We start from the raw sequence: 24,668 nt of genomic DNA on the forward strand, positions 1-24,668 counted from the left end.
ATCATGACCATGACTGCTAAGAATGTGTTGAAATACAAAATGGTTTCATTCCAAAACTTCCCTGGAATCTTAGACACCAACATTATTTTGGTGCCGTGGTGAAAGACAAATCAACCTCCTTTTGTGTTCTCTCCTTCTTTTCTGCGGCGGCTTCTTAAGCAAACATGTCTGCCTTTCAAAGACAGCAATCCTGTGTTTTGTGATCACTCGCCAACATGGCGGTTCTTATCTTCGCTACCCGCTAACCCGCCGTGCCAACCAGCGGCGTAGACGGCAGACGTCTGTCGTGGACTCGTGGTCGTCCGCTGGCGTGCTCCGACCTGCGTGTCTGATGGAGGCGGCGGCACGAGGACACCGTGGGCAACAATATCACCAGACGAGGTCGTTAGGAATGTTTTCTTTATTTTCCCCCCCGGACCAGTCTAGGACTCCCACACCTGTCTCACCTGTCGATCACAAGGTTTTAAGGGATCATTCTGTGCCGGGACAACACCCTCACAGGCACAAAAGAAGGAATGTCACATTTCCAAGCACCACTTCTACTTCTCAGAAGAGGTATTTTAAGTCCCCAAATTAGAAATAATAGACATCAGTTCCCAATTCTCATGTGGACAGAACAGTATTTTGCAGACTAAAGTTGAACACTTAAAGGCCTACTGAAATGAGAAGTTCTTATTTAAACGGGGATAGCAGCTCCATTCTATGTGTCATACTTGATCATTTCGCCATATTTTTGCTGAAAGGATTTAGTAGAGAACATCGATGATAAAGTTCGCAACTTTTGGTCGCTGATAAAAAAGCCTTGCCTGTACCGGAAGTAGCAGACGATGTGCGCGTGACGTCACGGGTTGTGGAGCTCTTCACATCTGAACATTGTTTACAATCATGGCCACCAGCAGCTAGAGCGATTCGGACCGATAAAGCGACAATTTCCCCATTCATTTGAGCGAGGATGAAAGATTTCTGGATGAGGAAAGTGAGAGTGAAGGACTAGAAAAAAAACGACTATACGGTGGGAGCATTCAGATGTTATTAGACACATTTACTAGGATAATTCTGGAAAATCCCTTATCTGCTTATTGTGTTACTAGTGTTTTAGTGAGATTACATGGTCGTACATGTACAACCCGAAGGTCGGCCCCGCACCTTTCTTCAGCACCAGTCGACAGGTGGTGGCGATGCCCATCTCTGCCCTTCGCAAGGGACCCTCTTCGAAACACAATCTTTCGAAATGATTGCTGCATAATACACTGTACTTTGTGTCTGTGGTCCAATCCAACCGTGTTCGCTTGACATCTCTGTTCCATAGTAAAGTTTGACTGTCATATTTTTGCTGAAAGGATTTAGTAGAGAACATCGAGGATAAAGTTTGCAACTTTTGGTCGCCAATAAAAAAGCCTTGCCTGTACCGGAAGTAGCAGACGATGTGCGCGTGACGTCACGGGTTGTGGAGCTCCTCACATCCGAACATTGTTTACAATCATGGCCACCAGCAGCTAGAGCGATTCGGACCGAGAAAGCGACAATTTCCACATTAATATGAGCAAGGATGAAAGATTTCTGGATGAGGAAAGTGAGAGTGAAGGACTAGAAAAAAAAGACTATACAGTGGGAGCATTCAGATGTTATTAGACACATTTACTCGGATAATTCTGAAAAATCCCTTATCTGCTTATTGTGTTACTAGTGTTTTAGTGAGATTATATGGTCGTACCTGTACAACCTGAAGGTCGGCCCCTCACCTTTCTTCAGCACCAGTCGACGGGTGGTGGCGATGCCCATCTCTGCCCTTCGCAAGGGACCCTCTTCGAAACACAATCTTTCGAAATGATCGCTGCATAATACACTGTACTTTGTGTGTGTGGTCCAATCCAACCGTGTTCGCTTGACATCTCTGTTCCATAGTAAAGTTTGACTGTCATATTTTTGCTGAAAGGATTTAGTAGAGAACATCGAGGATAAAGTTCGCAACTTTTGGTCGCCAATAAAAAAGCCTTGCCTGTACCGGAAGTAGCAGACGATGTGCGCGTGACGTCACGGGTTGTGGAGCTCCTCACATCCGAACATTGTTTACAATCATGGCCACCAGCAGCTAGAGCGATTCGGACCGAGAAAGCGACAATTTCCACAGTAATATGAGCAAGGATGAAAGATTTCTGGATGAGGAAAGTGAGAGTGAAGGACTAGAAAAAAAAAGACTATACAGTGGGAGCATTCAGATGTTATTAGACACATTTACTCGTATAATTCTGGAAAATCCCTTATCTGCTTATTGTGTTACTAGTGTTTTAGTGAGATTATATGGTCGTACCTGTACAACCTGATGGTCGGCCCCTCACCTTTCTTCAGCATCAGTCGACGGGTGGTGGCGATGCCCTTCTCTGCCCTTCGCAAGTGACCCTCTTCGTAACACAATCTTTCTAAATGATCGCTGCATAATACACTGTACTTTGTGTCTGTGGTCCAATCCAACCGTGTTTGCTTAACATCTCTGTTCCATAGTAAAGTTTGACTGTCATATTTTTGCTGAAAGGATTTAGTAGAGAACATCGAGGATAAAGTTCGCAACTTTTGGTCGCTAATAAAAAAGCCTTTCCTGTACCGGAAGTAGCAGACGATGTGCGCGTGACGTCACGGGTTGTGGAGCTCCTCACATTGTTTACAATCATGGCCACCAGCAGCTAGAGCGATTCGGACCGAGAAAGCGACAATTTCCCCATTAATATGAGCGAGGATGAAAGATTTGTGGATGAGGAAAGTGAGAGTGAAAGACTAGAAAAAAATAAATAGATAAATAAAAGACAGGGGCATTGGGAGCGATTCAGATGTTCCACCCATCCATTTTCGACCGCTTATTCCCTTTTGGGGTCGCGGGGGGTGCTGGCGCCTATCTCAGCTACAGTCGGGCGGAAGGCGGGGTACACCCTGGACAAGTCGCCACCTCATCTCAGGGCCAACACAGATAGACGGACAACATTCACACTCACATTCACACACTAGGGCCAATTTAGTGTTGCCAATCAACCTATCCCCCGGAGTACCCGGAGGGAACCCACGCATTCACGGGGAGAACATGCAAACTCCACACAGAAAGATCCCGAGCCTGGATTTGAACCCAGGACTGCAGGACCTTCGTATTGTGAGGCAGACGCACTAACCCCTCTTCCACCGTGAAGCCCCGATTCAGATGTTATTAGACACATTTACTAGGATAATCCTGGAAAATCCCTTATCTGCTTATTGTGTTACTCGTGTTTTAGTGAGATTTTACGGTCTTACCTGAAAGTCGGAGGGGTGTGGCCACTGGTGTGGTCACCGCCAGTGTCTCCGAGGGAAGCCATAATTCTTGACGTGGACCCCGACTTAAACAAGTTGAAAAACGTATTGGGGTGTTACCATTTAGTGGTCAATTGTACGGAATATGTACTGTACTGTGCAATCTACTAATAAAAGTATCAATCAATCAATCAATCGACGAGGCAAGGCAGCCGGGCTGAGATTTTGTATTTTTTTCCCCTCCTCCACACAGTAAGCATCCGACGGTCATGGTCGGCCAGTGGGAGGAGGCAAGAGAGTCCGCAGCTACAGAAAGAACGACGCAAACTCTCTGCTCGTGTCCACGGTAAGAGCCGACATATTACCACAATGTTTTTCACTGAAACCTGCCGGTTGACATGTGGTAGGGAACCATGTTCGCTTCACCGCTCTGTTCCATAGTAATGCTTCACCGTCATCTTTCGGGAATGTAAACAAGGAAAGACTTGGCTGTGTTTGTGTTGCTACAGGCGGCCGCAATACTCCGCTTCACGCCTACAGCTTTCTTCTTTGACGTCTCCATTATTAATTGAAGAAAATGCAAAAGATTCAGCAACACAGATGTCCAGAATACTGTGGAATTATGCGATTAAAGCAGACAACTTATAGCGGGGATCGGGGCTGGATCAAAATGTCCGCTACAATCCGTGACATCATCATACCGCGACGTTTTCAACAGGATACATCGCGTGAAATTTAAAATTGCAATTTAGTAAACTAAAAAGGCTGTATCGGCATGTGTTGCAATGTTAATATTTCATCATTGATATATAAACCATCAGACTGCGTGGTGGCTAGTAGTGGCTTTCAGTAGGCCTTTAACCTTCCTCTTGTGTTAGCTTTCTGTTACCATCTCTTATGTTAATGGGTCGGTTTTGACCCATGTCTTAAATCAGCTGTAAAATACACTAAAAACAATTATCTATCATCCAATTTGTTTCTCATCTCTTGGTTACCTCGTTAGGCTTCCTTATCCTTGAAAATATTGGTTTTAATATTTTTGATTTGGGCCATTGGGCCTTTTTTTGTCAGTCTACCCCTCGATTTCAATTTTTAAAAATGGTAAAACGAACCTCAAGAGAATCATATACATAAAAATAAGGTTGTTGTGTTACCTAACTATTACTAAGGGGTATTAGAACACATCTCTTAAATAAATGTGTTTTATTTATTTTTTCATTTTAAGAATTTTAACTATAGTAACATCGATGGTGTTACGGGTCAATTTCGACCCATATATATTTACTTCAAGAAAAAGGCTAAAAAGTTGTTTTTTTTCAGCAACAGAAATCCAATATCAAACAAACAACAACCAATCAAGCAAATGAAACCAAGAGAAATAGATTACTACTTCCAAAACTAATAAAAAAACCAAATCAGAGTGGCAAAAAGTGACACTTTTAGTGTCCGTCTTTTGTTTGTTTTTGTAGAGGATAACAAGGTCACATGAGAATCCACTAAAGCTCACATGATTGGGAGAGGAGCTGGCTGTCAGTGTGTTCAGTTTTGGCTCTTATCATTGCTTTATCATCTTATTTTTATAACTGGGTCGAAACCGACCCTAACAACACCAAGGGCATAATTTCTACCAGAGCATTTTATATATTAGTGAAAAAGATTAAAATGTTTTATTTTGTTGACAAAGAGGTTCCTGACAATGTCAAAAAGCTTTGATGCAAGAAAATAAATGTATGTGGTGTTTTTTATGCATTTAAAAACTAAAACGGGTCGGTGCCGACCCGAACACAAGACGAAGGTTAAAGTAGCAATGATTGTCACACACACACATTAGGTGTGGTGAAATTATTCTCTACATTTGACCCATCCCCTTGTTCACCCCCTGGTCAGGTGAGGGGAGCAGTGAGCAGCAGCGGTGGCCACACTCGGGAATTATTTGGTGATTGAACCCCCAATTCCAACCCTTGATGCTAAGTCCCATTTTTTTTTTTTTTTTGTAGTCTTTGGTATGACTCGGCCGGGATTTGAACTCACAACCTCCCAGTCTTAAAGCAGACACTCTAACCACAAGACCACTTTCTCAAAACTCAACAGTGCGCCTTACAACCCGGTGCGCCTAATGTACAGAACCATTTTGGTTGTGCTTACCGACCTCCAAGCTATTTTATTTAGTAGATAGTGAAATGATAAGTGTTGGATTTATTATGTGTATTTATTATGTGTATTTGTTATGTGTATTTATTATGTGTATTTGTTATGTATTTATGGCGGGCTTGCTTGGGAGTTTTAAGATGGGCGTGGCTTCCACTGTCAGGTGACTACTTTTAAAAATGGCGTCATTGTTGGTTTGGTAAAATGCAGCGTGCTTCGTCACCATCATACCACACTGGTAAGATCATTTTATGTCTGCTTTTCTTGGTTAGATCACCTGAACTATTGTTTAAAATCCATGTTTGCTCGCTTCCTTTCTTTTTTGTTAGTTGTGTGTTCGTTAAGTCCGCGGCTGGCTGGTTGTTTGACAGCCAGAGCAAACACGCAGTTTTAGCTTTTCAACGACATCGGCAAAATGATGAAGTTAAAGAGTACAACCACAGTAATGTGCGGATTGAAATATGTTGTATTAGTGTTGTCACGTTGTGTGAATTTGAGTGATCGTAGGTTTATTCTTGGCTTGAGTTCGAAAATACCGGCACTTTACTTCCTGGTTTGGCTGATGGGATTTGTAGTTCTCGTATGTAGTTCAACTTAAATGTGTAATGTGTGGCTCAAACAGAGCGCCTGTGTTTTATGTTCTTTTTTAATATTCTTGTCCATGAATTATGGCGACATTATAAATTATTCTGATCACATTTAAAACATTATATGACATAAATTAATGATGATGATAAAATGTAATGCTAAAATTAATAAGTTAGGATAAAATCACAGTGATTGATAATATGTCATATCATGGTTGACAACAGTATGGTGCAGTTGATTAATTCATGTCTATTATTTACATTATGATGATTCAAAAATAGATACATTGTTTTGTTGTGTTCATTGTTGGGTTATTACCTGCTGCTGCTATTGCTACTTCTGCTGCTGCTATTGCTGCTGCTTCTGCTATTGCTGCTGCTGCTATTGCTACTACTGCTGCTGCTATTGCTGCTATTGCTGCTGCTGCTACTGCTGCTATTTCTACTGCTGCTGCTATTGCTGCTGCTGCTATTGCTACTACTGCTGCTTCTGCTATTACTGCTGCTATTGCTGCTGCTGCTGCTATTGCTGCTACTGCTGCTGCTGCTGCTATTGCTACTACTGCTGCTGCTGCTGCTGCTGCTATTTCTACTGCTGCTGCTATTGTTGCTATTGCTGCTGCTGCTATTGCTACTACTGCTGCTTCTGCTATTACTGCTGCTAATGCTGCTGCTGCTATTGCTGCTGCTGCTATTGTTACTACTGCTGCTATTACTACTGCTGCTATTGCTGCTGCAACTGTTACTGCAATAGTACCAAATAAAACAAGCAAAAAGTGCACAGCGAGTAATTCCTTTTATGCTGAGTGACGACCCCTATTCAGACGGCCAATACGGAAAAAACTGAACAATAAGTGTGACCAGTAGATGGCAGTCACACATAAGAGACAAATGTGTGGACTGCAACAGATGCCAGTCACACATAAGTTATACGTGTAGACTGCAATATGATCGCAATCACACACAAGAGATATGTGTAGACTGTAATATGATGGCAGTCACACATAAGAGATACATGTAGACTGCAATTTGATGGCAGTCACACATAAGAGATACATGTAGACTGCAATATGATGGCAGTCACACATAAGAGATACCTGTAGACTGCAATATGATGGCAGTCACACATGAGAGATACCTGTAGACTGCAATATGATGGCAGTCCCACATAAGAGATACCTGTAGACTGCAATATGATGGCAGTCACACATAAGAGATACCTGTAGACTGCAATATGATGGCAGTCACACATAGGGGATACTGCAATATGATGGCAGTCACACATAAGAGATACATGTCAACTGCAATATGATGGAAGTCACACATAAGAGATACCTGTAGACTGCAATATGATGGCAGTCATAAATAGGTGATACTGCAATATGATGGCAGGCACATCCTGGGGTCACACTGGTGCTTCTTTCTTTCACCCATACACGGTGGTGCTTCCTGCCATCACCCGGAAAACATATCTTTACCTTCACATTACCTACCTTCTCTGTATCCTGGAGTCACACTGGTGCCCCCGTCTTTAACCGAGTCAACATATCTTTACCCGCACAGTACCTACTTTCTCTGCATTGTGTGGTCACGCTGGTGCTTCCTACTTTTAAGCGGCCATCTTGAGACGGCAGCAGCGCAGCAGCATCAGCGCAGCAGTTCTTTTAAGGCTCGGAAAATCAAAACCGGAGCAGTTAGAAAAACCCTTTCGTCAACTTTTAATCAGAAGGGTTCAATCTCTTTCCTGTGCTAGTTTGAAGCCGACCCAACAGAGGCCCTCAGTGGAGATAATGTTTGAAAAAAGGTGATGGGTTTTTACAAAACTTTTGTTTTGAAGGGATAATTGGCAACTTCCTGTGGATTTTTGCTGAAGGGTGTCAATGAAAGAAATGTAGGTCTAAGTAAGACCTACATAGAGGTTTTTATTTCATGTCTTTACAACATTCCTACTGGAAGTTACAAGCAGTTGTGTCTTTGTTTTATTCCTAGGGGGCGCTAAAGCGCAATTTTAAGTTTTTATTTTTTATTTTTACTAGATCGCAATTTTCGCCAGTCCTGATGTGGGTGTCAAGTTTGGGGAGTTTAGAAGCATGTTAAGGGGGTCAAATTACAGCTCAAAAATGCAAAAATGACATTTTTTAGGAAACTTTTGTTTTGAAGGGGTGTTTGCAAACTTCCTGTGGATTTTTGCTGATGGATGTCATTTTATGAAATGTAGGTCTAAGTCAGACCAACATAGAGGTTTTTATTTTTATTTTTATGTCTCTACGACATTCCTAACGGAAGTTACAAGCAGTTTTGTCTGTGTTTATAGACCATTCATCGGCAGTGCGCCATATAATCCGGTGCGCCCTATGGTCCGGAAATACAGTGTGTGTGTGTGTGTGTGTGTGTGTGTGTGTGTGTGTGTGTGTGTGTGTGTGTGTGTGTGTGTGTGTGTGTGTGTGTGTGTGTGCCTGGCATTGTTCAGAAAGCAATGCGCCCAACACATTCCTTGCCAGTGCATGTGCTGATTGTGCAGGCTGAGGTCACATGACTGAATCACCTTCCACACTCCAGCAGGTCCACGTGGTGAAGAACTGTCCATGTGCCACCTGCGCCATACAGTTTTTGCCCTGGTTCTGCACACCTGCCCCGACTTGTTGACTCAATTAGTCGGGGCTATAACTAGCTTCTGCCTGCACGACATTAGTCTGCTGACGTATGCAGTAACATGTTGTGTCATTTATACACCTATTATTTTGTACACATTATCAGGGACAAACTGTAAAAAAAATATTAATAATCCACTTGTTCATTTACTGTTGATATCTGCTTATTTTCTCTTTTAACATATTCTATCTACATTTCTGTTCAAATTCAAAAATCCCTTATTCTTCTCTTCTTTGATACTTTACAGTAGTTTTGGATGATACCACAAATTTAGGTATCAATCCGATACCAAGTAGTTACAGGATCATACATATTCAAAGTCCTCATGTGTCCAGGGACATATTTCCTGACTTTATAAACATAATACACTTTTTTTTTTTAAAGAAAAAAAGATTTTGTGACAATAAATCATATTGATGTAATCATAGTAGTATCGACGAGACACGCTCCTGTACTTGGTATCATTACAGTGGATGTCAGGTGTAGATCCACCCATGGTGTTAGCTATTCCTCGTCCTCCAGTGATAATGTACTTGTAAGAAACTGGCTTTATTCGTCGCCATGAAGGCGAAAATTTGTAGCTAAAGCACTACGGACTGTGGATGTTATTTATTACTTCGGTACTCTTGTTTTGTTCTGTATATTGTACAGTATTTTGTATTTTTATAGTGTTTTGTATATTGTACGGGATTGCTTATTATTTTATTGGATAGTAGTCTGTTTATTTCAATTGTTAGTTTTTTCCTTGATTTTACCCCATATTTGTTCCCACAACCGCACCTTAAGTTGGAGTCTTTAATCTTGTTATATGAAAATATAATGACAATAAAGTCCATTCTATTCTATGGACATTAGCCGGTAGCTAGCTAGCCATGTCTTAAAGCACCTCTTGCTGAGGGTGTTTCAGTGTTATAACTTCACCTTTTTCGTCAGTTTTTAGGCCAAAATGCATTCGTTATCCAGTTTTCTGTCTACACACTGTCTGCTTGTAAGTACTCCGTGTGTGTGCGCTGCCAAACATGCTCCTCTGCTCCTAAAACCAGCAATGTCATAGGCGAAAAAACTTTTTAGACAGACTATAGTATCGATTTTGATTCATTAGTACCGCGATACTATACTAATACCTGTATACTGTACAACCTTAATATGTAAGTATGTATATATATATATATATATATATATATATTATTAAAAAAAGTTTTCTATTGATATTAATAAATTGTGAACAGATTTACAACTGCAATTAATAACAATTATGCCTCATGGTTAATACACAGTTGTAGCCATAAATGCAATGTTAAGTCATTTATTTTGGTGTGATGGTTTTCGGCCAGTAATGTTCATGAGGGTGCGTCCTCAGTGATCAGCTGAAGCACGAAGGGGACTTTAAACCTCTCAGACAGTCCATTGGGGTGGAAAACCCGTTAAATTGATGAATAAAAGTGTCAGAATAATTGTACCTAAGTCATCACAAAACTTTGTGTTTCAATGAGTTCCCGGCGAGCGGACAAAAGCTGTCTTTGATCTTACCAAGTAAAAGGCTTGTAAAACTCCACTGTGTAGGATAGGAAGCGACATGAAGGGGTCTGTTACTTTGAGCTATTATAATCCACAGGAAGATTTTGTCTTGACGCGAGAGCTACAAACTGGAGAGGAAGCACGACCTGACCTTTTCTTTGAACTCTTGTGTAAACAAAGGCGGCGGCTGTTTATGACCCCCTTCCTTTAGAAACAGCTGTCGCCATGTAATCAGGGAAAGTCCAAATAAACAAGGAGGCGTACAATCTTTCATCAGAGTGTGGCGGAGACTGTACAAAGAGTACAGCCCTGACGTTTTTCCTCAATTGAGCTAAATTGAATTTTGTCTCTGTTTATTAGATGTCATCAGTGTTTGAACCTGACAAATACTGTACAAAAAATCGGTATATATGAGCTGTGGCCACTTCATTGATGCATTAAAGTGGTTTTCTTGCCACATTTTCTATATATATATATGTATATATGTATATGTGTTGCTGTGGACCAACAGCAAATGTGATGGATGCCAGCCTCCATCTTGAATCATCCCAGTAATTGACGCTAGTTAAAGACTGAATATATATTCATACAGTGGCTGCCCTGTGGCTGTCCTTCACTTAAATTGAACTGGGCTTTGGTGGCTCTCTGCTCCGGGGAATGCATCGTTTTTTGTTTTTTTTTACAGAACAATCGCCGCAAATTGTCAGCATGAGAAACTAGCACAAAAGCGAAGGCTGACACACAGAACATAATCATCTCTTATTATTTTTGGGAGAATAACTGTACATTTAGGTCAGCCAGTAAATAAGAGGAGGTATCACATTGTATTAAATGAGCATGGCAGAATTGTGAGTTGGTGTGATGTTCTTCATTCTTGTCATACCAGTTATAGTTTGCTTTGTGCATGGTTTTAGCTGCAAAGGCACCAAATCGTTGAATTTCAATAATTGTGATTCAATGAATTAAGTCTATTTCTGCACAATAACTCAGTAAAGAACATACAGTGATTTATGGGCCAGAACATAGTTTCCTTTATTCATTATTGACGTGTTTCTTCCCACTTTATGTTGTATATTTTTTTACATGAGGTTTCCACTTAATTTTATCAACTATTATTGCACCCAAAAATCAGTTTTCTTTTACCCTTTCAATGTCTACTTTGCTGTGATGAGGTGGCAACTTGTCCAGGGTACACCCCGCCTTCCGCCCGATTGTAGCTGAGTTAGGCACCAGCACCCCCCGCGACCCCAAAGGGAATAAGTGGTGGAAAAATGGATGGATGGATTTCAATTCTGTGTATTGTAAAAACAAAGTAGTTGATCCTTTTAAAGACGAAAGTGTTGTCACAAAAAAGCATCTAAATCTGTCAGTTTGGAAACTTGGGAAAAAGCACCACGAACAAAAATGCGGATCTGTACATATCTTAAACAAATAAATAAAAAATGTTAATTAGTTAGTGACAATTCATCACAAAGTTGTTGGCCAAGGCATGTGATAAATTTAGGCCTGCGCTTAAAAATTTGAGTGTGATGTAAGGATACCATCATGAAAATCACATTTAATAAAAAAAACATTATTATGGTCTTACCTTTACTTATAAATGAAGACCATGTGCAGCTCCTTCTGATCAAAAGCATCGATAACTTGTTTATAGAAGTCTTCCTTATCTTTCTTCAGTTTTAAAAGTCTCTCTGTCCAGTTTAGAAAACTGTTTTATTTTAGATATGTAATCCTCCATGTTAAAAGTGCAAGCGAGAGGAAAAAAAAAACGATAGCTTCTTACTCTTGCTGCTTGTTGTCACTTCTTCTGCAGCCGAGTAGTCGCAAGAAGGATCACTAGCGCCCTCTACCACCAGGAGGCGGGAGTCATTTAATGACTCATATTTGACACACGCAGCTACGGTATATTAATAAAACATAGCTGCTTACTGTTCTTTTTAGCATATTCAATAGCTTGGACCTTAAATCCTACTGAATAGCTCTTAATCTTTTTCCCTTTATGCGATTTCAAATGATTGAAATAAGCCTCCTCCATTTTGAAAATGATGACAGGTGAAGTGTCACTCGTGACGTGACGAGTTTGACCCGGTGGAAATTCTGGGCATATGCTAATTATTTTGCGAAACGAGTTCGACCCGGCAGTAATTCTAGGCAGGTGCATACTATATACCCGCCGGCAAGTCAAGGAAATACGGTATACCAAAATGACCCCAGCCCTCAGTGGATCCCCCTGGTCTAGGAACTCCTGTCATATTGCTTACATTTAATCATTTACATTAGCATTAGTTAAATAAAGTCAACGTAGATTCTATTTTTTCAGTTGAAAAAAAAAATGCTAATTTGGGAGAAATGTTTCAAATTTCCAAAGGTCTGATTCGGTGTAATGGTTCCCTTCTGCGGATAAAACCCAATCCCCCAACCAACGGCGTCCATTCCTGAAGCCCTGCCAGTGGAACAAGTGTGAAATGGAAGAAAATATTGATTCAGGGCCACAAATGTAAATCAGGATATAGGTTCTGGCCGCCAAGGCCTGACAGAGTTACACAGTAACACGTAAACAAACAAAGACGGGTCTGGCCCGGTTATCTTCTCGCCGTCAGGACCGTCTTCCTCCCAGGCAGAACATTCCAGCACACTGAGGGAGGCGGGGCCGCTGCGGAACATTTATCTCCTCCACCAAACATCTCGCCACTGAGGCTCTCCATGACTCTGACCACTGCCAACACCTCGTCCTCTTGCACAAGTCCACTGCTCCACCGCGCCAAGCAAGACTTTTGGAATAGAACCAATGTCTTGACACAGAGTTCGATCATGGTTTGGCAATGAAATCCAAATACCAAACTAGGGTTGTCCAGATACCAATATTTTGGTAACAGTACATGTACCAAAAAGTATTTAGGTACTTTTTTGATTCTTTTCTAAATAAAGGGGCAGCACAAAAAATGGCATTATTGGCTTTATTTGAACACAAAACCTTAGGGTGCATTAAACAACATTGTATTATTGTATTTTAGTCCTTAAATAAAATAGTGAACATACTAGAAAACTTGTCTTTTAGTAGTAAGTAAACAAACAAAGACTCCTAATTAGTCTACCAATATTTTGGTAACTATCAAATTGCATTTCAATCTTTCTCTCAATAAAGGGGACCACAAAAAATGCATTATTGGTTTTATTTTAACAAAAAAATATTTGAATACATGAAACATATGTTTATTATTGTAATTTAGTCCTTAAATAAAATAGTGAACATACTAGAAATCGTGTCTTTTAGTAGTAAGTTATGACGATTGCGTGGCATCGTGGTGATGCGGGTCGTTCTCTCAGTGATGCAGTCAGGCTCAAACACAGCGTGAAGGTAAGAAATAATTGATTTATTTAACAAATAAAAACAGACTTAGTCAAAACAAACAGAACTAGCATGAGAGCTAGAAAAAAAAAAAGCGCTAGCATGGGAGGTAGAGAAATAACAGTAAAACTAGCACAAGGCACAAAAGGCAAAACAAAACTACTAGCATGGAAGCTAGAGGAGCAAAGGCTTAGCGCGGAAGACAGCAAGTACAGATTTGGAATCGGAATCGAGGATCAAGGTCGTCACTGTTGTGCGAACACAAATTAGGAAGCAAGAACGAATGAACAAAGAAGGCAGGCAGTAATCACAAGGCGGGTGCGCGTCAAGAAACAAGTGGCAGGTGAAACTAATACGTAACTATGGAGCCAAGATCAAACAAGGATGTGCAACCAGGAACTAAGGCAAACATTAGCAGAACATAGTACAAAAACACTCAAAACCAAAACATCATATGATCCGGGCAGCGGATCATAACAGTAAGTAAACAAACAAAGGCTCCTAATTAGTCGACCGATATTTTGGTAACAGTATCAAATTGTATTTCGATACTTTTTGATGCTTTTCTAAATAAAGGGGTCCACAAAATTGTCATTATTGGCTTTATTTGAACAACAAATCTTAGGGTACGTGAAACATATGCTTATTGTTGTAATTTAGTCCTCAAATAAAATAGTGAACATACTAGACAACTTGTTTTTTAGTAGTAAGTAAACAAAGAAATACTCCTAATTAGTCTACAGATATTTTGATAACGGTATCAAATTGTATTTTGATATTTTTTGATACTTTGCTAAATAAAGGGGACCATAAAAAAATGGCATTATTGGCTTTATTTTAACAAAAACATCTTAGGGTATATTGAACATATGTTTATTATTGTAATTTAGTCCTTAAATAAAATAGTGAACATACTAAACAACTTGTCTTTTAGTAGTAAGTAAACAAACAAAGACTTCTAATTAGTCTACCGATATTTTGGTAACAGGATCCAAATTTATTTTGATACTTTTATAAATAAAGGGGCAGCACAAAAAATTGCATTTTTGGCTTTATTTTAACACAAAATCTTAGGGTGCATTAAACATATGTTTATTATTGTAATTTAGTCCTTAAATAAAATGTTGAACATTCTAGACAACTTGTATTTTAGTATTAAGTAAACAAACAAAGACTCCTAATTAGTCTGCAGTAAAATATTGTGTCATTTATCTACCTATAATTATGTGTACATTATGAGGGACAATCTGTAAAAAAATATTATTAACCTACTTGTTAATTTATTGTTAATATATGCTTACTTTCTGTTTCAACATGTTCTATCTACACTTCTGTTCAAATGTAATAATCACTTATTCTTCTCTTCTTTGATACTTGACATTAGTTTTGGATGATACCACACATTTAGGTATAGATCTGATACCACGTAGTTACAGGATCATACAATAAAATATAATAACAAATAAACCAATAATAATATGGTTTAAGAAATACTGATGTAAAGGGTAGGTGTCGCACTGTTTTCCGTTTAACATGTTCTATCTACACTTCATTTCAAATGTAATAATCACTTATTCTTCTCTTCTTTGATACTTGACATTAGTTTTGGATGATACCACACATTTAGGTATCGATCGGATAGTAGTTACAGGATCATTCATTAGTCCTCGTGTGTCCAGGGACATATTTACTGACTTTATGAACATAATATGATTTTTTTAAGATTAAAAAAAGAGAAATTGTGACGATAAAAAATATACATAGTAGTATCGACTAGATACACTCTTGTACTTGGTATCATTACAGTGGATGTCAGTTGCACATCCACCCATGGTGTTTGTTTACATTCAGGAACGGCGTCATTAGCGGTGAGCTATTGTATCCTCCTACGGCGTGTAGTGAAGCATGTTTAGCTATCCCTCGTCCTCCAGTGATAATGCTACATGTTAGAAACTTACTGTAATTGTCGTCTTGGAGGCCAGGATTAGTGATTTAGAAGTAGCTAAAACACTGCCGACAGCGGATGGGCCTTAGCCGCCAGCTAGCTATTCATGTCTTAAAGCACCTGTGTATGCTTGCAAGTACTCTTTGTGTGTGCGCTGCCGAACATGCTCCTCTGCTCGTAAAACCAGCAATGTCACGACGTGAAATTAAAAAACAATAATAAAAATTTTTTAAAAATGGGTAACCGGTACTTTTCAAACAGAGTATAGTGCCGTGTCTGATTTGTTAGTACCGGGATACTATGCTAGTACCGGTATACCGTCTAACCCTATACCAAACATGCTAATATTTTCTCAGCAAAGCACAGCAATACCAGTTGTTGTTGCTTTTTCTTTCCTAGGGCCTGCAAGTACAAATTACAGGCAAACAAAGTAGATAGAAGTTATTTCCCCGGAGGACTCCCAGCATATAATCAAGTGCCAAAGCAATGAAAGTCTTATTGGAATATTTGCATCCAGACTCACCGCCGCAACCACGGGGTAGACAAACGTCCGTGTCGTACCATCTTTTTCTCATCTTGTTGGACCAGCGTGTTTCAGTGAATGACGTTCGCACAAAGGAATAAAATAAATGAAAAATAAAAACACCCTCTGGTTTTATGCTTCATGTGGCGTGTTTCACCTCGCCGTGACACACGGACCCACCATGAACCCATCTTGTCGCTCCATCCAGCCACGGAGCTGTCAATCACGGCGGTAGCTGGCGGGAGAAACCATTTGAAGCTCGATGGGGTTAAATGTGGCAAAAGTGCTCAAGTATTTAAGTCCCGTCTTAAAACTCATTTGTGTACTCGAGCCCAGACTTGGACATCCTGCACATCTGACCCTTTGTGCGGCCAATCATAAATTACACAATACTAACCCCGCTTCCATATGAGTTGGGAAATTGTGTTAGATGTAAATATAAACAAAATACAAAGATTTTCAAATCATTTTCAAGCCATATTCAGTTGAATATGCTACAAAGACAACATGTTTGATGTTCAAACTGTTAAACAAGTTTTGTTTTTTTGCAAATAATCATTAACTTTGGAATTTGATGCCAGCAACACGTGACAAAGAAGTTGGCAAAGGTGGAAAAAAATACTGATAAAGTTGAGGAATGTTCATCAAACACTTATTTGGAACATTCCACAGGTGTGCAGGCTAATTGGGAACAGGTGGGTGCCATGATTGGCTATAAAAACTGCTTCCCAAAAAAATGCTCAGTCTTTCACAAGAAAGGATGGGGCGAGGTACACCCCTTTGTCCACAACTGCGTGAGCAAATAGTTTAAGAGCAACGTTTCTCAAAGTGCCATTGCAAGAAATTTAGGGATTTCAACATCCACGCTCCATAATATCATCAAAAGGTTCAGAGAATCTGGAGAAATCACTCCACGTAAGCGGCATGGCCGGAAACCAACATCGAATGACCGTGACCTTCCATCCCTCAGGCGGCACTGTATCAAAAACCGACATCAATCTCTAAAGGATATCACCACATTGGCTCAGGAAGAATTCAGAAAACCACTGTCACTAAATACAGTTGGTCGCTACATCTGTAAGTGCAAGTTAAAGCTCTACTATGCAAAGCAAAAGCCATTTATCAACAACATCCAGAAACGCTGCCGGCGTCTCTGGGCTCGAGATCATCTAAGATGGACTGATGCAAAGTGGAAAAGTGTTTTGGGGTCTGACGAGTCCACATTTCAGATTGTTTTTGGAAATATTCGACATCGTGTCATCCAGACCAAAGGGGAAGTGAACCATCCAGACTGTTATCGACGCAAAGTTCAAAAGCCAGCATCTGTGATGGTATGGGGGTGCATTAGTGCCCAAGGCATGGGTAACTTACACATCTGTGAAGGCACCATTAATGCTGAAAGGTACATGCAGGTTTCGGACCAACATATGCTGCCATCTAAGCGCCGCCTTTTTCATGGACGCCCCTGCTTATTTCAGCAAGACAATGCCAAGCCACATTCAGCATGTGTTACAGCAACGTGGCTTCGTAAAAAAAAGAGCGCGGGTACTTTCCTGGCCCGCCTGCAGTCCAGATCTGTCTCCCATGGAAAATGTGTGGCGCAAAGACCTCCTTTTTAGACCAGTTGATCTGCCGCTTCTTTTCTTTTTCTCCTCTGTCCCCCCCTCCCTTGTGTGTGTGTGTGGGGGGGGGGGGGGGGCGGTCCGATGACTATGGAGTAAGTATGGGCTGTCCAGAGTCGAGACCCAGGATGGACCGCTTGTCGGGACCCAGGATGGACCGCTCGCCTGTGTATCGGTTGGGGACATCTGCTGCTGATCCGCCTCCGCTTGGGATAGTTTCCTGTGGACAGGACTCTCGCTGCTGTCTTGGTTCCGCTTTGAACTGAACTCTCGCAGCTGTGTTGGAGCCACTATGGATTGAACTTTCACAGTATCATGTTAGACCCCCTTGACATCCATTGCTTTCGGTCCCCTAGAGGGGGGGGGGGGGTTGCCCACATTTGAGGTCCTCTCCAAGGTTTCTCATAGTCAGCATTGTCACTGGCGTCCCACTGGATGTGAGTTTTTCTTCCCCTTATGTGGGTTCTTCCGAGGATATCGTAGTCGTAGTGGTTTCTACAGTCCTTTAAGACATTTGTGATTTAGCGCTATATAAATAAACATTGATTGATTGATTGATTATGAAGCGTAAAATACGACAGCGGAGACCCCGGACTGTTGAAGGACTGAAGCTCTACATAAAACAAAAATGGGAAAGAATTCCACTTTCAAAGCTTCAACAATTAGTTTCCTCAGTTCCCAAACGTTGATTGAGTGTTGTTAAAAGAAAAGGTGATGTAACACAGTGGTGAACATGCCCTTTCCCAACTACTTTGGCACACTTTGCAGCCATGAAATTCTAAGTTAATTATTATTTGGAAAAAATAAATAAAGTTTATGAGTTTGAACATCAAATATGTTGTCTTTGTAGCATATTCAACTGAATATGGGTTGAAAAGGATTTGCAAATCATTGTATTCTGTTTATATTTACATCTAACACAATTTCCCAACTCATATGGAAACGGGTGTTATGATCCGCCGCCCGGATCATATATTATTTTGGTTTTTGTGTCCTTTTGTGTTTTTTGATTGTTTTGGACTCTTCCAGTTCCGAGTTGTGCACTTGCTTGTTTTATTCTTGTTACCATTGTGTCACGCGTTCGGCGCACTTGTTGCGCGGAGTTGCCACTTTGTGGATGCACACACTACCAGTCAGCAGGATTGCAGGTAAGAATAAGTTTTAATATAATAAAACAAAAGAACACTGGTGCAAAAAAGGGGAAAAACAAAGCGCGTGCCGATGCACGGAAAGCTAATGCTAAAAACGTAGCAGGAAACAGAAAACATTAAACGACGTGCCACACGCACGTGAAGCTAAGGCGGAACTTAGCACAAAATAATCCAGGGCACAAGGATACAAAACGTGACGTGTTGCAAAAAACAAGTAATGGACCGAGGACGAACTAAGGAATCAGGTGGGCTTAAATACACAAATAATTATTAGAAACAGGTGTGTGACAGGAGCCCGTGAGGAGGAACACAATACGTTGCCATGGTGACTAACACAAACAAGGAAGTGCTCAAACAAGGATCGGCAGAGTCCAGAAACAAAACATGAACAAAGACATAAAAAGGGCAAAACCATTAACGATCCGAGTCACGGATCGTGACACATTGTTTCGTATTTGTGCCACCTGCTCTTGCTTTTGACGCGCACCTGTGTTTAATTGATTGCCTTAGTATTTAAGCCTGCCTTCGACCTCCGTTCGTTCTTGATCCGTTGTTTGCTCCATGCTACACTCACGTTAGCATTTCTTTGATGTCTTTACTTGTGCTGAGCTTCGCCGTAGCTTCTCGTGCGTTCGCCACACTTATTTTGGACTCTTGACTCTCTGCTACGTTTAGCGTTAGCATACCGTGCGTAGGCAAGCACTTTCTTTTGCCTTTTGTGTCAGGGTTATTTTACTTTTGTATATTAAATCCACCGTTGTCGTTTGTCACCGATTCTGTTCATAACTTTTATGGACAGAATTTCTAGGCGCAGTCAAGGCATTGAGGGGATCTGGTTTGGTGGCCGCGGGATCAGGTCTCTGCTTTTTGCAGATGATGTGGTCCTGATGGCTTCATCTGGCCGGGATCTTCAGCTCTCACTGGATCGGTTCGCAGCCGAGTGTGAAGCGGCCAGAATGAGAATCAGCACCTCTAAATCCGAGTCCATGGTTCTCTCCCGGAAAAGGGTGGAGTGCCATCTCCGGGTTGGGGAGGAGACCCTGCCCCAAGTGGAGGAGTTCAAGTACCTAGGAGTCTTGTTCACGAGTGGGGGAAGAGTGGATGGTGAGATCGACAGGCGGATCGGTGCGGCGTCTTCAGTAATGCGGACGTTGTACCGATCCGTTGTGGTGAAGAAGGAGCTGAGCCGGAAGGCAAAGCTCTCAATTTACCGGTCGATCTACGTTCCCATCCTCACCTATGGTCATGAACTTTGGATCATGACCGAAAGGATAAGATCACGGGTACAAGCGGCCCAAATGAGTTTGGGTCTCTCCCTTAGAGATAGGGTGAGAAGCTCTGTCATCCGGGAGGAACTCAAAGTAAAGCCGCTGCTCCTCCACATCGAGAGGAGCCAGATGAGGTGGTTCGGGCATCTGGTCAGGATGCCACCAGAACGCTTCCCTAGGGAGGTGTTTAGGGCACGTCCAACCGGTAGGAGGCCACGGGGAAGACCCAGGACACGTTGGGAAGACTGTCTCCCGGCTGGCCTGGGAACGCCTCGGGATCCCCCGGGAAGAGCTAGACGAAGTGGCTGGGGAGAGGGAAGTCTGGGCTTCCCTGCTTAGGCTGTTGCCCCCGCGACCCGACCTCGGATAAGCGGAAGAAGATGGATGGATGGATGGATGGATATTAAATCCAGTTCTTACCTGCAATCCCTGCTTGTCTGGTCCTTGTGCATCTTAGGGTGACACAAGCCACATCCAATATGCGTGCATGGCGTGACAACGGGGTTTGTATTTAAATGCAGCATCAGACAAAGAGTGACACACTCATGGGGACTTTGGGGCTAAGGAGTGAGGACACACACACACACACACACACACACACACACTGTGAATACAAACGCTCACTAACACACACTCTCATGCCAAAGTTCTGAATGGGCCGTTCATCACTCATTCATCACGGGCGTCACCTGAGCAAGACGCAGCCAGCCAGTGAACACACTTCCTAATAACATTGCAATAATATCACCATTTCAACACCTACTCATTAAAATCTGCTCCCTAGACCTAAACCCCGCCTTCTCATTAAGGGTAGATGGTTGGCGTATTTGGGATGGCAACACGCCGCGTGAAGATGGATGCATCTCACACATGGAAGGTGTTAAACACGCCAGAAAGTCTTCAAGCAAAATATTTTGGCTGTTGTTGGAGAAACTGGAGCCACCACTAAGACTAAGATGTTAAAGGGGAACATTATCACAATTTCAGAAGGGTTAAAAACAATAAAAATCAGTTCCCAGTGGCTTTGTTGTATTTTTTGAATTTTTTTTCAAAATTTTACACCTCCCGGAATATCCCTAAATAAAGCTTTAAAGTTCTTGATTTTCGCTATTTGCGATGCGACTATCCATTTCCCTGTGACGTCATACAGTGCTGCCAATGTAAACAACATGGCGGTTACCACAGCAAGATATAGCAACATTAGCTCGGATTCAGACTCGGATTTCAGCGACTTAAGCGGTTCAACAGATTACGCATGTATTGAAACAGATGGTCGGAGTATGGAGGCAGAAAGCGAAAACGAAATTGAAGAAGAAATTGAAGCTATCGAGCGAATAGCTATTGACGCTATTCGGCCATAGCATGGGTGTCTAATGAAGTGGCCCATAGCATGGCTGCCTTATTAGCATCGCCGGTAAAATGTGCGGACCAAACGACCAGGACTTTCGCATCTTGTGACACTGAAGCAACTTAAATCCGTCAATTGGTAAGTGTTTGTTTCGCATTAAATGTGGGTATCTAGTTTCAAATGTACAAACAGCTAGCGTAAATAGCATGTTAGCATCGATTAGCATAGCATGTTAGCGTCGATTAGCTGGCAGTCATGCTGCAACCAAATATGTCTGATTAGCACTTAAGTCAACAACATCAACAAAACTCACCTTTGTGATTTCGTCGACTTAATCGTTGCAAATGCATCTGCAGGTTATCCATACATCTCTGTGCCATGTCTGTCTTAGCATCGCCGGTAAAATGTGCGGACCAAACGATCAGGACTTTCGCATCTTGTGACACTGGAGCAACTTAAATATGTCGATTGGTAAGTGTTTGTTTCGCATTAAATGTGGGTTATCTAGTTCCAAATGTACATACAGCTAGCGTAAATAGCATGTTAGCATTGATTAGCATAGCATGTTAGCGTCGATTAGCTGGCAGTCATGCTGCAACCAAATATGTCTGATTAGCACATAAGTCAACAACATCAACAAAACTCACCTTTGTGATTTCGTCGACTTAATCGTTGCAAATGCATCTGCAGGTTATCCATAAAATGTGGAGACACTCTGGTACATTCAATGGGGGTCTGGCGGCAGATTTCTTGCCAGTGGTGCAACTTGAATCCCTCCCTGTTAGTGTTGTTACACCCTCCGACAACACACCCACCAGGCATGATGTCTCCAAGGTTCCAAAAAATAATCGAAAAAATGGAAAATAACAGAGGTGAGACCCGGTGTTTGCAATGTGAAAATGAAAATGGCGGGTGTGTTACCTCGGTGACGTCACATTCTGATGTCATCACTAAAAGAGCGATAAACAGAAAGGCGTTTAATTTGCCAAAATTCACCCATTTAGAGTTCGGAAATCAGTTAAAAAAAGACATGGTCTTTTTTCTGCAACATCAAGGTATATATTGACGCTTGCATAGGTTTGGTGATAATGTTCCCCTTTAAGAGTTCCTATTTTTTTTTTGTGTGTGTGTGTGTGTGTGTGTGTGTGTGTGTGTGAACCTCTCCCTCCGGTCTCGCCTGCAGAGCTATGAATAGTTTGTCAAGTGCGGTGAAAAGCAAGAGCCAGGGTGTGCCACACATATTAGGGGCCTGCTGAAATCCCCTTGTTGTCAAAATGTACACAAGTTGTTTTTGTCTCTTGTCCACATCATTTCTCTCTCTGTCTTCCTTTTTTGTCATCTTTTTATCTCCTCCTGCTGCTGCCGCCCGACTGCAGCAAATAATCATATAAATACATTTAATAAAGTCAAATACAAATAAGGCAACAGGAGAAGTATCCCACACTTCTCTTTTGTTAAGTAAATATGAAGAGCATCGACATCAACTGTATGACTTTTGCCTGAGAAGCTGGACAAAAATAATAAAATAAAATAAAAATGTACATGCAAGATCATTAATAACTATTATGTATATACATAATAGTTATTAATGATATTACGTGTACATTTTTTTTTGTTTTTGTTTGGTTTTTTTGTCCAGCTTCTCAGGCAAAAAATATATAGTTAATGTGAAAACAAAAATGAAAAATTGTAAAAAATGTATACTTAAAATCATTAATAACTATTATGTATATAATATACATAATAGTTCAAACATGTTTTATGCAATATCATTAATAACTATTATGTATATGCATAAAAATGTTTTACATACAATATCATTAATAAATATTATGTATACACATAATATTTATTAGTGATATTGCGTGAATTTTCTTTCTTTGTTTGTTTGTTTTTTTGTTGTTTATGTCCAGCTTCTCAGGCAAAAATCATATAGTTGATGTAAAAAAAAAAAAAATGTACACGCGATATCAACAATAACTATAATGTATACACATAGTAGTTATTAATAATATTGCGTGTACATTTTTTATTGTTTTAATTTTTTTTCATGTCCAGCTTCTCAGGAAAAAATTATATAGTTGATGAAAAAATAAATAAAAATAAATAAAATGTACACGCAATATCATTAATAACTATTATTTATATACATAATAGTTATTAATGATATTAGGTGTACATTTTTTTATTTTCTATTTTTTTTTGTCCACCTTCTCAGGCAAATATTATATAGTTAATGTAAAAACAAAAATATATATGTTTTCAAAAATGCACACTTAAAATCATTAATAACTATTATGTATATACATAATAGTTAAAACATGTTTTATGCAATATCATTAATAACTATTATGTATATGCATAAAATGTTTTACATACAATATCATTAATAACTATTATGTATGTACATAATAGTTATTAATGATATTGCGTGAATTATTTATTTTGTTTGTTTGTTTTTTTTGTCCAGCTTCTCAGGCAAAAATCATATAGTTGATGTAAAAAAAAATACATTAAAAAATGTACATGCAATATCATTAATAACTATAATGTATACACATAATAGTTATTAATGATATTGCGTGTACAAACAAACAAAAACAAAAACAAAAAAAAGTACACGCAATATCATTAATAACTATAATGTATACACATAATAGTTATTAATGATATTGCGTGTACATTTATTTATTTATTTATTTTTTCTTATGTCCAGCTTCTCAGGCAAAAATCATACAGTTGATGAAAAAACAAATAAACAAAAAATAAAATAAAAATGTACACGTAATATTATTAATAACTATTATGTATATAGAATGGATGGAATAGAAAGTACTTTATTGATCCCTGGGGGAATACATAATAGTTATTAATGATATTGCGTGTACATTTTTTTTTTTTTTTGCCCAGCTTCTCAGGCAAAATTATATAGTTAATGTAAAAAAAAATAAAAAAAATGTACACGCAATATCATTAATAACTATTATGTATACACATAAAAAATGAACATGCAATATCATTTATAAATATTATGTATATACATAATAGTTTTAATGATATTGCGTGATTTTTTTATTATTATTTTTTTTAATTAAAGTATAATTATAAATATAAATATAAATAATAATATATAAACAAAAACCTATATTTTGACATTTAGGGCAGACAACAGATATAAGATGTATGTGAATATGATGTAATGGATAAGAATGTCTGATACTGGATGCCAATAAAAATAAAAATAAATATCATGTATAAAAACATGCAAGCAATTAAGTTTT

The 24,668-nt window shown here is 40.0% G+C and overlaps 1 protein-coding gene across 2 annotated transcripts in view; it reads left to right on the plus strand.

Annotated features, from left to right (window-relative positions):
* Positions 1-5,587: 5,587 nt before the first annotated feature.
* Positions 5,588-24,668, plus strand: part of epha3 (eph receptor A3) — a 297,755-nt gene continuing 278,674 nt past the window's right edge. For both annotated transcript variants that reach the window (XM_061918278.1, XM_061918277.1), the window contains exon 1: positions 5,588-5,662. The gene's annotated coding sequence lies outside the window, so the exon portion shown is untranslated. The remainder of the gene's footprint in view (positions 5,663-24,668) is intronic.

Source organism: Nerophis ophidion, linkage group LG13, assembly GCF_033978795.1.
Source record: "Nerophis ophidion isolate RoL-2023_Sa linkage group LG13, RoL_Noph_v1.0, whole genome shotgun sequence".
In the NCBI taxonomy this organism is placed as follows: Eukaryota; Metazoa; Chordata; class Actinopteri; order Syngnathiformes; family Syngnathidae; genus Nerophis; species Nerophis ophidion.